The 18338-nt window shown below is 42.1% G+C and overlaps 1 long non-coding RNA gene across 1 annotated transcript; it reads right to left on the reverse strand.

Annotated features, from left to right (window-relative positions):
* Positions 1-9376: 9376 nt before the first annotated feature.
* LOC115645897 lies at positions 9377-17191 on the reverse strand. The gene is made up of 3 exons (XR_003998864.1): positions 17174-17191; positions 16592-16700; positions 9377-9455 (listed from the first exon to the last, which is right to left on the reverse strand). It is a non-coding gene; the product is annotated as an uncharacterized LOC115645897 (long non-coding RNA).
* Between the last annotated feature and the right edge of the window lie 1147 nt (positions 17192-18338).

The following is an 18338-nucleotide window of genomic DNA, read 5'->3' on the forward strand; positions in this document are numbered from 1 at the left end:
CCCAATATTCAGGGCTTTGTCTTATATAGGTGCTTCTTACCCCCCACCCCCATCCTGATTTTTCACACTTGCCATCTGGTCACGCTCGATTGAACAGAACAATGGCAGAGAGCACTTACTGTGTGGGGGTGCTGAGAACCTTGTGTTAAATGAGAGCCCTCCACTCCCAATGAAATCAGACTCCAGTCCAAACATCAGAGATCACATCCTAACATGGGTTTGGCAGACTAGCCAGCACTCTTGATATCTCTGCATGAAATAATGTGAACAGCACGAACACATTCCCCATCACTGCTTGCCCTCCTCTCTCTAAATGTGTAGAACAGCAATCTGTGAGATGCAACAAAAATTAATTACTGGGTGGATGCCCAGCATATAGATAATAGATCCAAGGATTGAGATACAGGAACAGGATATCAGAAAGATTAACTTCAGAAAACCCTATTAAAATGGGGCTTTCTTGCCACCTAACTTATATTCACATCCTAAATATGTCAATAGCCTTTTTCTAGTATCTTGGAGTCTATCTTCATACACAAATTGGCTATACTAATGAATTTTACATCCCTGATGTTATCCAAGTTTCAAGGTCTTGAAATTCTATCCTCTTCCCAAGAAGTCTCACTTTCCAACAGTTTAAGCTTTAATTTTTTCTACCATTTCAATTCTTTACTTCCTTTCATCATCTCTTCTTTTGAAGGGGGAAAATTAATGGACAGCTAACCCAGAGATACTGAACTCATTTTTACCACATGAAACGTGGATGCAAACTATTTTTGTCTTTGGTAAAGATATCAGACTTGTTCCAATAGAAAAGTGAATTTTTCTGTGAAACTCTTGTACAAGAGTCCATAAACAGCTCACAGGGGGAAAAAAGTCTATGGAAGTTGTTACCAGACTCATCTTAACAATGTGCCATTTCCTAATTAATGTCATTCCATTGTAATGCATGAATAAATTGTAATTTAAGTGATTATACACATACATCATTACACTGAAAACAAAATGAGACCCTTAGACAATCATAGCTTTCTTTTGTCTCTAGCCAGATATTTTCCCCACTCTAAGAAAAGGATTGGATAATCATAGACATGTAGGACTGGGAGGGACCTCAACAGGTCAGCTAGTCCAGTCCCCTGCACTGAGACAGGCCTAAGTATATATGGACTTGTTCTGAGATTGTCCCCAAACTGGTGTTTAAAGACTAAGGTAGTGTGCAAACAAACAAGGGAAACGAAAAATAAATAAATTCAAGATCAATAAGCGCTGGGTGAGGGAATGGAAGAAATCCCAGAGGGACTTTTGGGATTAGTAGAGGAGTTACTCTGCCACCATAGACCAAAAAGTTGTGGGTTTAATGAATATCCAAAGGCAAATTACATAATTCAGGAGAAAAGATGGTCTTGTAGTTAAAGCCCTTGACTGGACTTCAGGAGACCAGTGTTCAGTTTGCAGCTCTGCTATTGACTTTCTCTGAGTCCCTGGACTTGTCACTTACCTTTGCTGCTCCTCATCTCTAAAATGTGGATATGAAACTCTCATTCTTTGCGTCTCTTGTCTATTTAATTTGCAAGCTGTTCAGGATAGGGATTGTCTCTTGCTGTGTGTAGGTACAGCACAAAACAAAGTGGGGCCTGAGCTGAAAGTGAACTGAGGCCTGTAGGTGCTGCTTTAAACAAGTATTTAGGAGTAGACGCATTTGAACTTTAATCACATAGATCTGATTTGATGAAGTGAGGATTTACTTCACGTGTCAGTGTAGGATGAAAACCCCTCACACTTCAGGGCATGAACTAAAAATCAACCGCCTATGGGCAAGTGATTCCATTTCAATTTCTTGAAGCATCTGATACTGGACACTGTCAGAGACAGAATACCTGACTAGATAAACTGCTTGTCTTATCCAGTATAACAATTCCTAGATGTACACTTAATTTTTATCCCTTTGACAACCCTGAGAAAAGAACGTTGCTGATACATTCCAGTGAACTCATATACAAAGATATATGGTAATCAATGGAAAACAGGTACATATAGTAGTTAATTACTGATAGTTTTCAGTATCATATTTGGTGCCTCAGTGTTTTCCAAGTGTGGGAACTGCAGCCCTTAAGATGTATTTCTTAAATGTCTGATATATCACTTAACAATTGGTTCTACCAATTAGCAGCTTAAAACTGCTGTAAAAGGATTTTTAGACAACTGCAGCAGAACAAACTAAGCTGCTGGCTGTCACTCTGAGGATACATCATGAATAGGCTTGGCAGAATTTGATTTTCACAGCTGGACAAAATGATTGGAAGATCAGACAATTATTTAATGGCAAATGTTCAGATTCAAAAATATAAGCTTCATAACCATTAAAAAACTCCACAATATTGTCAACATTAAGTCATATATATAAAGTAAATATCCTTAACCAATCTATGTTCTCAGACAGCATTTTTCTCACTATGCCTGTCTGTAAACATTGATCATCATTGATGCAGATATTTTTCAGTCAATTTGTAGGTGTACGGTTAAAGACATTTACTGATAAAAATCTAATCCTTCCAAGCCTAAACCATGATACATCAAGATTATCGATTTTGCCACCATTAGAGAGACAATTTGAACGCAATATGAAGTTATATAAAAACACTAGAAAAGAGTGGATAACATACAGATGGTGCTTGTCTTGTCGTCAAGATACTTACATTCAAAGAGTTACGGGCAACAAAACATGAGGGAAAAGAAAGGCTTTAAATTATCTAACGACTGTAAGTATGATTGTTACAGCTAACACACAAAAACCAGTGAATTTTATTCTGTGGTATGCCATCCACTCTACTTTAGACATGGTATTATTATAGCATAACCACAAAATGCTTTAAATTCTTTCAGAAACTAAAATGGAGAGAAACTTCAAGGGATCCAAACAGAATTTCTTTAAAAAAAAAAGAATGGAATAATTGTTTCCTGCCTTGCTATCTAGAAACTGAATCAACTGGAATAAGACAACAAGCAGGCACATTTATAAAATGTAATAAAAAGCCTAGTGGGCTTTCTAGTGGGACAGTGATCATGTTTCATGAAGCAGATGAGTAACAAAATGCTGAGACTAGTTATGCAAGGCAGTCTTGGCATTGAGTAAAGAGGAATCACTCCCAAAGGTTGAAGAGGAGAAGCCATGTACACAAGGCTGGGAGAATCACAGCCACTACTCACAGGAGGAAAACATAGGATAGTGGTGACTGGAGACTATTCTGAGGGGGACAGAGGGAATAGGGAAAGAACAAGTCAAAAATTACTTAGATAAGTTAGATGTTTTCAAATCACCAGAGACTGGTAAAATGCATCCTGGAATTCTCAAGGAGCTGACTGAGGCGATATCTGAACCATTAGCAATTATCTTTGAAAAGTCATGGAAGACAGAAGACATTCCAGAAGACCAGAAAAGGGAAAATGTAGTGCCCATCTATAAAAAGAGGAAAAAGGACAACCCGGGGAATTACAGATCAGTCAGCTTAACTTCTGTATCCAGAAAAATAATGGAGCAAATAATTAAGCAATCAATTTGCAAACACCTAGAAGATAAAAAGGTGATAAATAACAGTCAGCGTGGATTTGTCAAGAACAAATCATGCCAAACCAACCTGAGAGCTTTCTTTGACTGGGTAACAAGCCCTGTGAACGGTGGAGGAGGGAGCGATAGATGTGGTATGTCTTGACTTTAGTAAGGCTTTTGATACTGTCTTGCATGACCTTCTCATAAACAAACTAGGGAAATACAACTTGATAGATCTACTATAAGGTGGGTGCATAACTGTTAGAAAATCATTCCAGAAAGTAATTATCAGTGGTTTGCAGTCATGCTGGAAGGGCATAATGAGTGGGGTCCCACAGGGATCGGTTCTGGGTCTGGTTCTGTTCAATATCTTCATCAGTGATTTAGATAATGGCATAGAGAGTACACTTATAAAGTTTGCGGATGATACCAAGATGGGAGGGATTTTAAGTGCTTTGGAGGATAGGATTAAAATTCAGAATGATCTGGACAAATTGGAGAAATGGTCTGAAGTAAATAGGGTGAAATTTAATAAGGACAAATGCAAACTACTTCACTTAGGAAGGAACAATCATTTGTACACATACAAAATGGGAAATGACTGCCTAGGAAGGAGTATTGCAGAAAGGGATCTGGGGGGTCATAGTGTATCACAAGCTAAATATGAGTCAAGAGTGTAATGCTGTTGCAAAAAAAGGCAAACATTCTGGGATGTATTAAAAGGAGTGTTGTGAGAATTAATTCTTCTGCTATATTTCACACTGATTAGACCTCAGCTGGAGTATTGTGTCCAGTTCTGGGAACCACATTTCAGAAAAAATGTGGACAAATTGGAGAAAGTCCAGAGAAGAACAACAAAAATGATTAAAGGTCTAGAAAACATGACCTGTGAGGGAAGATTGGAAAAATTGGGTTTCTTTAGTCTGGAGAAGAGAAGACAGAGAGAACATGATAATAGTTTTCAAGTACATAAAAGGTTGTTACGAGGAGGAAGGAGAAAAATTGTTCTTCTTAACCTCTGAGGATAGGACAAGAAGAAATGTGCTTAAATTGAAACAAGGGCAGTTTAGGTTGGACATTAGGAAAAACTTCCAGTTCTATGATTATATGAACAACTGGTACCCCCATTTTCTGATGGAAGAACATAAAAAAGTGCTCATCCCTGATCAAGAAACTCTGCCAACCAGAAGCACTTCAGATACAAAGTACAAAGAGAAGCTTCCCGGCATGGACTATCAAAGCAACCAGGTCATGGGTAGCAGCATTATGAACATCTGTTCTCAAACAAATATATTAGTCTTATTTCAATTTCTAAGAAATACACGCAAAACTGTGCATGAGTTGTTTCTGATCAGATCTGATGGATATCATATACTGGAAAAGCAAACAAAGCACTGTCCAATTAACTGGACATTTATTCAGCAGCAGTTTAAAACAACACAATCTATCTACACTAAAAAACACAGGTGGATTTGGCATGTGTGTCAAATGATGCTCATGTGTCACATCTGGAGTTTCTAAGGTTTCAGAACTTGAGTGCAACTCACGGGTTCCACACAAGACACATGGGTACAAATCTACCCATAGAATTATGTTTTCGAGGACAGTCACCAATAGTGTTAGCTCAATTTTGCAATCCTTTGACTCCATCCTTTCCTAACTCCTAACCTCTTTATAAGCAGCAAAGAATCCTGTGGCACCTTATAGACTAACAGACGTTTTGGAGCATGAGCTTTCGTGGGTGAATACCCACTTCGTCATATGCATGTAGTGGAAATTTCCAGGGACAGGTATATATATGCAAGCAATACACCTGCCCCTGGAAATTTCCTCTACATGCATCCGACGAAGTGGGTATTCACCCACGGAAGCTCATGCTCCAATATGTCCGTTAGTCTATAAGGTTCCACAGGACTCTTTGCTGCTTTTATAGACCCAGACTAAAATGGCTACCCCTCTGATACTTAACCTCTTTATAGAATCATAGGACTGGAAGGGACTCCAAGAAGTCATCTAGTCCAGTCCTCTGTATTAATGGCAGGACTAAGTATTATCTAGACCATTCCTGACAGGTGTTTGTCTAACCTGATCTTAAAAAACTCCAGTGATGGAGATTCCACAACCTCCCTAGGCAATTTATTCCAGTGCTTAGCCGTCCTGATGGTTAAGAAGTTTTTCTTAATGTCCAACCTAAACTTCTCTTGCTGCAATTTAAGCCCATTGCTTCTTGTCCTACCATCAGTGGTTAAGAAGAACAATTTTTCTCACCCCTTGTGACAACTTTTCATGTTCTTGAAAACTGTTATGTCCCTTCTCAGTCTTCTCTTTTACAGACTAAAGAAACCCAATTTTTCCAATGTTCCCTCATAGGTTATGTTTTCTAGACCTTTAATCCTTTTTGTAGCTCATCTCTGGACTTTCCCCAGTTTATCCACATCTTTCCTGAAATGTGGCATCCAGAACTGGACACAATACTCTAGTTAAGGCATAATCAGCATGGAAAAGAACAGAAGAATTACTTCTTATGTCTTGCTTACAACACCCCTGCTAATGCATCCCAGAATGATGTTTGCTTTTTTTGCAACAGTGTTATACTGTTGACTCATATTTAGCTTATGGTCCACTATGACCCCCAGATCCCTTTCTGCAGTACTCCTTCCTAGGCAGTCATTTCCAATTTTGTATGCATGCAACTGACTATTCCTTCCTAAGTGGAGTACTTTGCATTTGTCCTTATTAAATTTCATTCCATTTACTTCAGACCATTGCTCCAGTTTGTCCAGATCCTTCTGAATTTTAATCCTATTCTCCAAAGCACTTTCAACTTCTCCCAGCTTGGTATCGTCCACAAACTTTATAAGTGTACTCTCTATGCCATTATCTAAATCATTGATGAAGCTATTGAACAGAACCAGACCCAAAACTGATCTCTGCGGGACCGCACTCATTATGCCCTTCCACCATGACTGTAAACCACTGATAACTACTCTCTCAGAACGATTTTCCAGCCAGTTTTGCACCCACTTATAGTACCTCCATCTATGTTGCATTTGTCTAGTTTGTTTGAGAAGGTCATGCAAGACAGTATCAAAAGCCTTACTAAAGTCAAGATATACCACATCTACTGCTTCCCTGCTACCCACAAGGCTTGTTACCCTGTCCAAGAAAGTTCTCAGGTTGGTTTGACATGATTTGTTCTTGATAAATCCATGCTAACTGTTACTTATTACCTTATTATCTTGTCAGATCCAAAGGCTTCTTTACTATTTTTATCCTCAATTTTTCTGCTTTTTGATCCCCTTCACCCACTCCTTCCTCCAATGGTTTTCAGGAATTTGTGATCAGCCGGTTCTCCTTCTGGTAAGTCTCCTGTTTCTTCAGCATCTCCTCTTGCTCCCTTCTTTCATTGTATGGGTGGCCATAAACACCACCCTCTGACATCTCTGTCAGTGTAGGTGTAGACATGGTAGGCCATTGGTGTCCCATGCAAGGACTTCTGAAATGTCTCAGCTGATTTGGATGTGGCTGGGGGAGGGAAGGTATGACATTTTCAAGCCAAGGGAAGAGCTTTGACATAATATCATGGGTGACAGTAGGATTTTGAAGATCCTCTGGCTGGCTGTACAGCTGATGCCTGAATGCCCAGAGGCCTCAAGGAACTGAACATTTGACCTGATTTTCAGATATCTAAGATTGGTGCAATACTGTATTGCAAGCTTCCTGTCTTACCGAGCATCCAAAACCAGCTGCCCAAATGCACATCTGGCTGCTAAGAAAATTTGAAAATCACCAGCACACGACTTGCCCAGGTCTACACCAAGTGAAGATCAGATGTCTTTCCAGCAGACATGTTGTAGTTCAACCAGAAAGTGTGGGGTTGATGCGCGAATCATTTGGTGAAACTCTGTGGCCTGTGTCATTCAGCAGGTCAGACTAGATCCCAGTGGTCCCTTCTGGCCTTGATGTCTATTCATCTTATGCTAATCAGATCTAAAACATCAGCATTCTGATTTACAATCAGTGTCATATTAAACCCATGTGGTACAGCATATGTGTGGAGGATGAGGCAAGGGATGATGATTTGCATGGACCCAGTTCCTACATCTCTAGTTAAACTGCATTGTACGCTATGTATGAATTTTTAGATCGTCCCCCAGCAACAAGACAAATGTCTGCAGCTTCCTCAATGTTTGTGAAATGGTCCTGCCTTACTGAACAATCCTACTCCTATACTGCAGAGTAGCTAGCTATTAGTTATAGGCGAGGAAAGGAAGCCTGCCTAGGTTTAGGGGTGTTTCTGGATTAAGCTTTGTGGTCTGAAGGACCGTATTGATCAGTGTCTCCAAGGATAGCAGCCCTGGCTCAAGCCCCACAGGTTAATTATATGAGAGCAGCTAATCATTATTCACAAATAATTACTGGGTTGTAAATCCACAGATGCCATGTCTCTCAACTAGGGGGTATTTTTAGCTGTGGAGCACATCGGCCTTTCCTGTCTCTGTTTACTCTAAAATTAACATTAATCAACATTTGACTCCATACACGCACTGCACCTCCACCATGTAATTAGAGCAAGTTTCCTGTACCCAAAAAGAGAGAGAGAGAGAGAAAAGAAGTGTCCTGACATTCCCAGCTTCCACCCCACCCAACTGGTTTATTGGTTCTCTCACTTAGTATTGCTTCTAGTGCTAATTAGACACATAAACTGTAAAAACATAATGTATGCAAAAGAGCGTGTTGGGGAGGAAAGTCACACTTGAGCTCATGTGTGAAGTTCCAATCCTTGCAGCAGCAGCCGCCTTTTCTGAGCGTTGTGGAGAAAGGATCTATTTAGCAGTTATATTACGTGCAAATTATGTGGAGAAAAGCGATAATATTTCAATTATTGCTCCATAGAGACCATTGAAAGAGTTACAAACAGAAACAAACCTACATATCTAGTCCCTTTTTCAAGGTTTTAAGAAGCCGTTTGGAACCTCAGTGCTAAGCGACATGGCTTAGTTGAGTGACGCCATTTTGGAGGCCCCTGGAGAGGTCCGTCCACCACAAAGTGCTGCTGCTAAATACTAGACATCTCTATTTTAGCAAAAAAGAGGCTGACCACATCTTCGCAAGATGTTTTCCCCACACACACTCCTACGTGGCCTCTGCCGGGTAAGCAGAAGGTTGCTAGAAATATTCACAGCAAGTAAAATGTTGCTAATTTTCTGAATCAGTTAATATAGCACAAATTGATTTATGGCAAATGTTTCCAGTTCTCCAGTGTTTTCCTGTACACTTTTCTAAAGGGTGTTCAAGGGTGGAGCTGTGTTGTTCTCACTGACATTCATACAAATACAATGCACATCTCCATAGGTGGCTATTTTTATAGGGCTGCTGATGTTCATGACACTGTCCAGGTAAGAAAGAACAAGCAAGGCCAAATACTTGGATATTCTAAAATGCATAGCAGAGGGTAATGTGTATAATAAAAGAGCTACTGCTGCAGTGTGCAATACAGGCTTAAAGCTCTGATTTGCGCTGCCCTGGGTGCTCCTTGCATCCTGAGCTGTGCTAGAGCAGACTGAAGGCTGCTCTAGCATACATTAAGCTGTAACAAACAAAAACCTAGTCCCTGATCAGTGTAAAGCTGGGATGTCCTGACCATGCCCCTTTTCAATAACTCCCTTTCCTTGCTATGCTGCCAGCGAAGAGTCTCTATGGAATATGAGAGTCTATATCAGTTAGGTCACTGCAGGATCCCCCTTACATGGGTTTGACATGGTCTCTATCCCTAGGAGTTTTCAATCTAACTATAGGCAGAGAAACACACAGCTCCATTTTACTTACTTGTATGGTCCACTCCGTGTAACAGAGCGTGAGTTCACATTCACATCTACAGCTTTCAGCAGCCCTTGGTGTTGCAGTCCTGCCACAGAATGAAAGTAACACATTGCAGCAAAGAGTATGCCATTGCAGCACCTGAGAAAAGGAACGCCTGTATGCTTTATATATATATAAAAGTAAGTTCGGTTGGTCTAGGAGCAGGTATCACGCTAGGGCTCCTGGAAGTTTTTGAGAAAAAGAAAAAGAAGAAAACCAAACTCTGAATTTCAAAGTTCAGAATATTTTTTTAAAGAAGAAAAAAAGTTTGATAACAGAGTCTTTGGGATACTTCCCCTCCCACCCCAGATTTTTTAGCCAGCTCTTCTGTTGACCATCCATTGTTTTTTCCCCCCAGAGGATCAAGACAGCTATAAACATTGGCAAGATTCACTGAAGCCAATTCTCCCTTCCCAACAAGGCCCCTTGAATCCCAGGACAATTCACCGAAAGGGAGGGCAGGTGACATTTCAGACACACCCTTTCTTGGAGTCCCTCTGCGTGGGCACAGCTGGAGTTTACAGCCAGTGCTCCACAGTGGTCTCAAAAGCCAAGACTATGAAGGTGAGCTGCTGATTCATCACATCCTGCCTACTTTGTCAGCCAAATTTCTACTACTGCAGAGTCTCTCTGGTTGGACTTTCTAACTCGGGGCCCTCTGCCAGATTTATGCTTATGTAGACTTGTGTAAACCATGGGACTATTTCAGTTTAGCAAATTAACACACCCAAGAGGGGGAAAAATCCACAGCCTCACCTACTGGATGAGATAAATAATGACTCAGGCTTTGACAACTGATTAATCACACTAGAGTCACCTGGGGTTTTCGTTTTGTCTCCAGAGACTGTTGTCCTAGCACCTCTCAGAAGAATTGAAAATTAAAACAAACAAAAAACCTATTTCTGGGTTCCCACTCCCAGTAGCCATGGGTTCCTAACCAAATCCAAACCTGAGTAATGAAAAATTCACCCTGTAGACAAGAATGGACGTTCTCAACCTAGCAAGAACTCCCATGCAGTGTTATAGGTGGAGCATGACTGCCACATTCCACCCCAGAGGTGGCTGCATTTCACTAGTGGGTGAACGAGGCCTGTACAGGTACATAGAGGCAGTAAAATTATTTCGGATTATTTGGGATGAAAGGTCTTAGTGAAGTGTAAGTTATAGTGATAAATATTATTCATAAGATCAAAGGATTATTAATTATTTGTACTGCTCCCAAAAGCATGGCAGGTGCCTCAGAAGTCAAACTGTGAAGCGTCACTGCAACCATTTGCTAGGCATCTGAGACCATATACCGCTATCTACAGATTTCTGGTTTCTAACCCCCATATTTATTATTGGACCCCAAGTCAGAGAAAGGAAAAACCCCAACAAAACTTCAAAGCAATAGCTGCGCATTCATCATATTTGGATACCATATTTGCACAGCCCAAGAGAGCACTTAATTTGCCCTTCACACAAAGTAACATTGCTTATAGGCTACAACCTGAGTATGATACTTGCCACCTGTTAGCCTGGTGCCAATGAGACGTGGGAAATTGTACCCTTGATCATTCACATCTATACCTGAATTCCCCTTGCCACTTATACAATAACCTTTCATAAAGTGCCTTTCAGCCACTGGAAGAAGTAGTCTACTTGTCATGTCCTGAAGTGACTGGAATCCATTTGGTGTCATCCTAGATACAGTGCATTCACTTGACCCTATCTCCACCTAAATAACTCATCGCTGATGAGCTCTTACCTTGGCTGCATCTGATTATGAAGCAGATCATTCATTTTAGATCTAAATTTGCCTCTCTTGCCCGCAGGCCTGGTATTATCTGGCTGCAAGTTACTGAAATCAGAAATGCCAAGCCAAGAGTCTGAGGTGAAATAGCCTATAATTAAAAGTTTCTTCCTCTGCTATTTTTGTTGTGTTCCTCATCTGGGGTATCTGTTATGTATTTCCAAAGACCAGCGTCAAAAAATTAGTTTATAGCCAGTTGAGAACTCGCCTGTGACACAAATTGGGCTGATAAATAATTCTGCTCTAGATGGCTTAGACTAATGGGATACAGTTTTGTATCTAGATTACTGATCTCAGTAAAGGCTGGTTACTAGCATCTGAAATTCATTACAACCTGTTGACTGTTCAATGATGTTCTGTGTAAGATGACTGGGTAGCCTTGTCCACCTCTCAGGTACACCATAACAGCTGTTATTTCTATAGGCAGCTTGAGGTCTGGTCTACACTACGCATATATACCAATTTTAGCAGTGTTAAACCGATTTAACGCTGCACCCGTCCACACAACAAGGCCCTTTATATCGATATAAAGGGCTCTTTAAACCGGTTTCTGTACTCCTCCCCGACAAGAGGAGTAGCGCTGAAATCAGTATTGCCATATCAGATTAGGGTTAGCGTGGCCGCAAATCGACGGTATTGGCCTCCGGGCAGTATCCCACAGTGCACCACTGTAACCGCTCTGGAAAGCAATCTGAACTCGGATGCAGTGGTCAGGTAGACAGGAAAAGCCCCGCAAACTTTTGAATTGCATTTCCTGTTTGCCCAGGGTGGAGCTCTGATCAGCACAAGTGGTGATGCAGTCCCAAATCTAAAAAGAGCTCCAGCATGGATCGTACGGGAGATACTGGATCTGATCGCTGTATGGGGAGACAAATCTGTTCTATCAGACCTCCGTTACAGAAGATGAAATGCCAAAGCTTTTGAAAAAAATCTCCAGGCTATGATACAGAGTCCACAGCACAGTGCTGCGTGACAAGCGTTACGGAAAGCCAAAGAATCAAATGGATGCTCATGGAGGAAGGGAGGGGGGACTGAGGACTCCAGCTATCCCACAGTCCCCGCAGTCTCCGAAAAGCATTTGCATTCTTGGCTGAGCTCCCAGTGCCTGTAGGGTCAAACACATTGTCCAGGATGGTTCAGGGTATATCTCGTCAATTTACTCCCCTTCCCCCCCCCCGTGAAAGAAAAGGGGAAAAAATCGTTTCTTGACTTTTTTCAATGTCACCGTATGTCTACTGCATGCTGCTGGTAGACACGGTGCTGGGGCACTGAACAGCAGCATCCTTTCCTCTCCCCTCTCCGGTGGCAGAAGGTACAGTGCAGTAGGACTGGTAGCCATCCTTGTCATCAGCCCATGAGTGCTCCTGGCTGGCCTCAGGTGAGGTCGGCCGGGGGTGCCTGGGTAAAAATAGGAATGACTCCTGGTTATTCCCAGCAGATGGTACAGAACAGCTGGTAACCATCCTCATCATAGCAACTGGGGGCTGAACTCCATCAGCCCCCCCTCCCTTTCATGTCTAAAGAAAAGATTCTGTACTGCCTGGACTATCATAGCAGCAGGATGCTGGGCTCCTCTGCCCCCCACCATTTAATGTCCTGCTTGGACTATCATAGCAGCTGGAGGCTGCCTCCCTCTCATTTTATCTCACTAAAAAGTCAGTGTTTCTTATTCCTGCACTCTTTATTACTTCATCACACAAATGAGGGGACCCTGCAACGGTAGCCCTGCAACGGTTGGGGGAGGAGGGAAGCAACAGGTGGGGTTGTTGCAGGGGCACCCCTAGAATGGCATGCAACTCATCATTTCTGTGGGATCTGACACGGAGCGGATGTGCTCTCTGGTTCTCTGATACACTGGTTCTCTAGTACACTAGCCCCATATTCTAGGCAGGACTGACTCTATTTTTAGATATAACATAAAGGAGGGAATGACCCGGGGGATCATTCCTATTTTTGTCTTTGCACCCCCAGCCGACCTGAGCGAAGGTCAGCCAGGAGCACCCATGACAACAGCAGACAGTACAGAATGACTGATAACTGTCATCTCATCACCAATTTACAATGGCACAGCAGACGGTACAGTAACCATCTCTGCTGCCTTGCAAAGGCAAATGAATGCTGCTGTGTAGCACTGCAGTACCGCCTCTGTCAGCAGCATCCAGTACACATATGGTAACAGTGACAAAAGGCTAAACGGGCTCCATGGTTGCCATGTTATGGCGTCTGCCAGGGCAACCCAGGGACAAAAGGCGCGAAATGATTGTCTGCCGTTGCTTTCACGGAGGAAAGAATGACGACATTTACCCAGAATCACCCGTGACACTGTTTTTGCACCATCATGCATTGGGATCTCAACCCAGAATTCCAATGGGCGAGGGCGACTGCAGGAACTATGGGATAGCTACGGGATAGCTACCCACAGTGCAACGCTCTAGAAATCGACACTAGTCTCGGTACATGGACGCACACCACCGAATTATTGTGCTTTGTGTGGCCACATGCACTCGACTTTGTACAAACTGTTTTACAAAACCAGTTTATGTAAAATCAGAATAATCCTGTAGTGCCCTGAGAGAGGCCAAGGCCTGAATGGTGATGGAGACCAAACTACGCTCTCACTCCTAGGGGTACTCCCTCAAGGTCAGGACTGAGGCAACAAGTTTGACCCAGTTGTGTGCGTAGAAAACTTCAGTTTCCAGGGATGTCAGTCTAGCACCCAGCACAGTGTTGTTTTAAATGATCCTACAGTCTATTTAAAAAAAGCCCACCATCTACATTTCCCCTGCAAGTTTTCAACATGCATTTGAATGGACAATACAGACAGAATCCTTGTGCATGCAAGTTCCAATTTAAATCAACCCTGGAGAGTGGACTGAAAGTTTAAAAAAAGTTCAGAGATTTTGGCACACTGATGTAGAATATTCCATTTCCTTACTCTGGATATCCTGCCTCCAGCAATATGGCATTTAACCCAGTGCCTCGGACAATCTCAGCTCCGTTAGCATCACACAAGGTGAAACCCATCACACTGTAGCTGTATGTGCCTCACAGAGATTCACAAGTCTACTACTGGCTTTGAGCTAACCCACCTGGGTCTTTTGGATTAGGCAGTAGCACATGTAACAGTGCACCAGGTGAGCAGCCAGCAACAGGAACTGAAGCCAAGACTTACAGGTCTAGAGCCAAAAGCCTCTATCACCTGAACTCTATGATTTAGCTGTTAGAGGTCTATAAATCTATTACAGCCTGGAGCTATGTGGTCCAGCCACTAGAGGAGAACAGACAGCCACTATGTGTAAGTGTGGGTTACATACATCGAAATCACAATAATCACCTGCCCTACCTCCTTTCTAAAGCACATGCACATATTAGTCCTTTCCCAAACTCTTCATGTACTTGGGGAAATTGCTGGAATGGCTTGTCAGAGACTATCCCTCTTTGAAACACCACACTTGTTTTCCAGATTGTCCACAAGAGACTGTTAACTACCACGGTAATAAAAGCTTCACTTCAGAGTCAGACATAGGTCTTTAGAATAAGGCCACTGAACTTACAGTGTGAAAGGGAATCTAGCTAATAATCCTCACCAAGCCCTCCTCTCCTATCCCATTCCTCCAAAACACAACCGTACTATCCTGAGGGACATACCTGACTTTAAAGAACGCTGCCAACACCACCCTACGTATGGCCTATCCTGAATAAAGGGAAATTCAAGCCTCAACTTGCCATCTGTTGTTCTAGGAGACAACGGAACTAATTCCTCTGTTCTTATAGGACTGTTGCTGTACAGGATTGTTTGCAAGGAAGAGAAAAATCTACCACTTTAGGACTGATTCACATCCTTCCCCTTTGCTGTATATATTATTCCTCTTTCTTCTAGTTACGAGGAACAGACCCCACAAGCTCCTTTAACAGTACAAGGTGATGCCAAGCCTACCCCATTACCACAACAGGCTGCTAGATAATCCTGAAACTGGATGCAGTCCACAAGGCTCCAGTGGTAGCTGAAGCCAGAACACCGTGCCAAAAACTCTATAGAGGTCTCAGAACCTATAGATGTCAACCAAGCTGACCGAATGCCAGAGGCAGTTAATTCAAAAGGTTCTATGAATGTGAATTCTACCTCTTCTTTTTCTTTCCATATCCTCCCAGCCAAGCAAATAAGCAACATCACAGTCCGCAATTGCTGAATTAGCACCTCAAAAGAAGCACCAGAAAGTGCAAGCATGATTGAGGGGGAAGTTGAAACTGTAATGGGAACTCTCACTCATGAGCAAGGTATGACTTCACTCCATAGCAAGGATTTTTCAGCTCTCCCGTGCCTCATAACGTTGGAATCTACCTGCTTTTTCTTTTACTTCTCTCCAGGAAACCAGAGAGAATCACTAGGGACAGTGACACTTGCAGCTATCTTATTTGTTAATTGAGCAATTACATTTCTTTCCCTGTTGGCTACCTTCAAAGAACAACGTGAGGACTGCAAGGTAAAGATGTCATCTTAAAGAACCCAGCATCCAACCCCTCAAGGAAACGTCCATTCATCAGAATGTAAATTTCATCAGGTTGAATCTGCTCTTGTATTATTGCAAATTAAAAAAAGAACTAGAAAGGGCAAAGCACACCCAGCATTGTAGAAAACTAAGTGCATTTGCACGTATAAATGAGGCCTTTTAAGTTGTTCAAGGATTGAAAATGTGTGAGCAGAGTTCCTTTCCGCATGCTTTGTTAGCATAATAAACCCTGCATTGGAAGAAGCTCTTCCCAAGTATCTGACAGCCACAGGAGTGAAGTCCCCAACCAGGCCACCATTTTGTAATTTACTCAGTAAGTTTTGTCAACAGGATTAGAACCTGGGACTTTCAGATCCAAAAAGCACTGATCTTTATCACTTGAGCTAACAAGTAGTCCCTGCTACTGTATAAACAGGCTGTAATAGTTACTAGGCTCAGCCATTAGAGGGAAACATAATAATACTATTTAGCCAGCAGTTACATGAGCTAGAAATGTGGGAGGAGAGGACATCTGCACCTGGCAGCTGGTGTAGTGATATGTCTGCTTGCCGTAATATTAGTCAGCCACTAAATATTTGTGTATCCTATGAAGTTCAAGATAAGGCAAGGTCCCTGGTAAAGAGAGGAGATAAAGCTGAAATTGAAGCTGTGTGGAAGCCTGTTTGCATCTGTAGTAGTAGCTTTTTGGATTCCACACATCATGACAGAAGATGCTTACACCTTACGAGCTCAGGACTTACAGTGTTCGTGGGCCACTCTCAGTTGCATCAGTGTCAGAACAGAATTTGGCCTCATTTCTTTAGTGAAATTAAAAGTTTAAAGAGTTGTCCCTTGAAGGAGGAAAAAATTAAGACGGTGGCTGTAAAGTCACATACTCACCACTTGTAGAAGGCTCTGATGTTGCAAGGAGTCCTCATCCCAAGCACCTCTGCTTCTCACCAAGTCTTCCCTGGCACAGCTCTCCAGATAACTCACAAAATTCAGTCCCCTCGTAGGGTAACAAAAGATCCAAATGAAAGTCCAAATCAGATGCCCCGATTGATAGTTCTTATACCCCTCTTGGGTTTCAGTGAAGCTCTCTGCTTCTTGACCTCTTATCCTGGCCCCTGCAGAGCTTGTCTTATCTTGCTTCTTCCCCAGCAGGATTCCCCTACCTACTGCCTCCCTTCACCAGCGACTCTGGCAGCTTCCCTTAGGGATCTTCCTGATCTACATCTCAGGGCTCCCCCACAGGAGCCTACTTTTCTCCCCATGGGTTTTCCTTCCTGCAGGAGAGTCCTACCTTCTCTACAGTCTCTCCTGCCACTGAGATCAGCTCTATTTAAACAGTCCTCCATAGCTGGGGTCAGTCACTCTACTTCCATCACACCCAGCTGGGACCACTAATTGCCCCTATGTGGCTAATCATGAACAACGCTGAAGGTAACTACTAGGCCATGGGCCAGGCAGAGACCAGCTTACCTTAAAGGGTCAGCCAGCCTGTAAAAGAGGAGAAAATACAATATATTAAGTAAAAGTGCTTTGAATGGCTCAATATTTATGGGGAATATGCAAAGACTGAAAAGCAAATATTCTTTTCTATTGATTGTATAAGTATCTGCTCACATTTTTCTTCAGAAGCCTTGAAAGCAAGGTGGTTTGTTTGTTCACACCACACTAAGCTTTTTGTTCAATTTCCTCATCATTTACTAGCATCACACTGATGATGTCTGCATGACACAGTAGTAGACAAACCAGTGGTCACTCTACACTAGTGACAATGCTAGTGAAACAATGGAAGAATAAGAAAATCTCCATGTGTACAAGGCCAACTGTGTCTCATCTGCAATCCTCTGATCAATATAATATTCTAAGTGCAACTAAGAATTAAAACTAATAACAATGCAAGATTATTTGTCTTTGGCAATGTCCTCTCTTCCCTTCCCTCCTATTTTGTGATACATCCACTTGTCTTTAATAAGATAGTAAATGGTTTTGGTTTTGGTGGTTTTTTAAAAGGGCGCGCCCACCCAAAGGATCATGTCTTCCTGTGCGTTTCTACAGGCCAAACACAACTGAGGCTCCCAATTCTCACTACTAGCACCTATCTCAACATTAATAAAATATTTATTATCCTTTTGTCTTGTGTACATGAATCCCCCTTTCATGCATATGCATAAAAATTATAATCAGGAATAAAACAAAGAATAAAAATAGTACAACTAACCAGATACATGCAGTGAGCGAATTCTTTATCTTGTTGCCACATTCCTCCTACAATTCCTCTTCCCTCATAAAGTTATGTCTTTATTTAGGCCTCAATCCTGCAAACATTTTTGAATGTGCTCTCCACTAAATACAGTATGACTATTCAGGCACAGAAAGTTAAGCACACATGTAAGTGATTACAGGCTCTTTGCGGCTATTCATTTTTATTTAACTGGAAAGCATCTAGTACTATACATAATTAACAATCTATTCTGAACATCCTTGAGTCACTCACAATACTCGTCCAAACCAAGAAGCAGGTGGGAGTGAAACCCACAGGGCGTGGGAACTACTGCAGGGAAGGAAATGCAGAGGGAAGAACAGAGGCAACCTACAAATACCAGGGGAGGTGGAGAGAAACAGAAAAATGAGATGGCAA

Source organism: Gopherus evgoodei, chromosome 1 (assembly GCF_007399415.2).
Source record: "Gopherus evgoodei ecotype Sinaloan lineage chromosome 1, rGopEvg1_v1.p, whole genome shotgun sequence".
Taxonomy (NCBI): domain Eukaryota; kingdom Metazoa; phylum Chordata; order Testudines; family Testudinidae; genus Gopherus; species Gopherus evgoodei.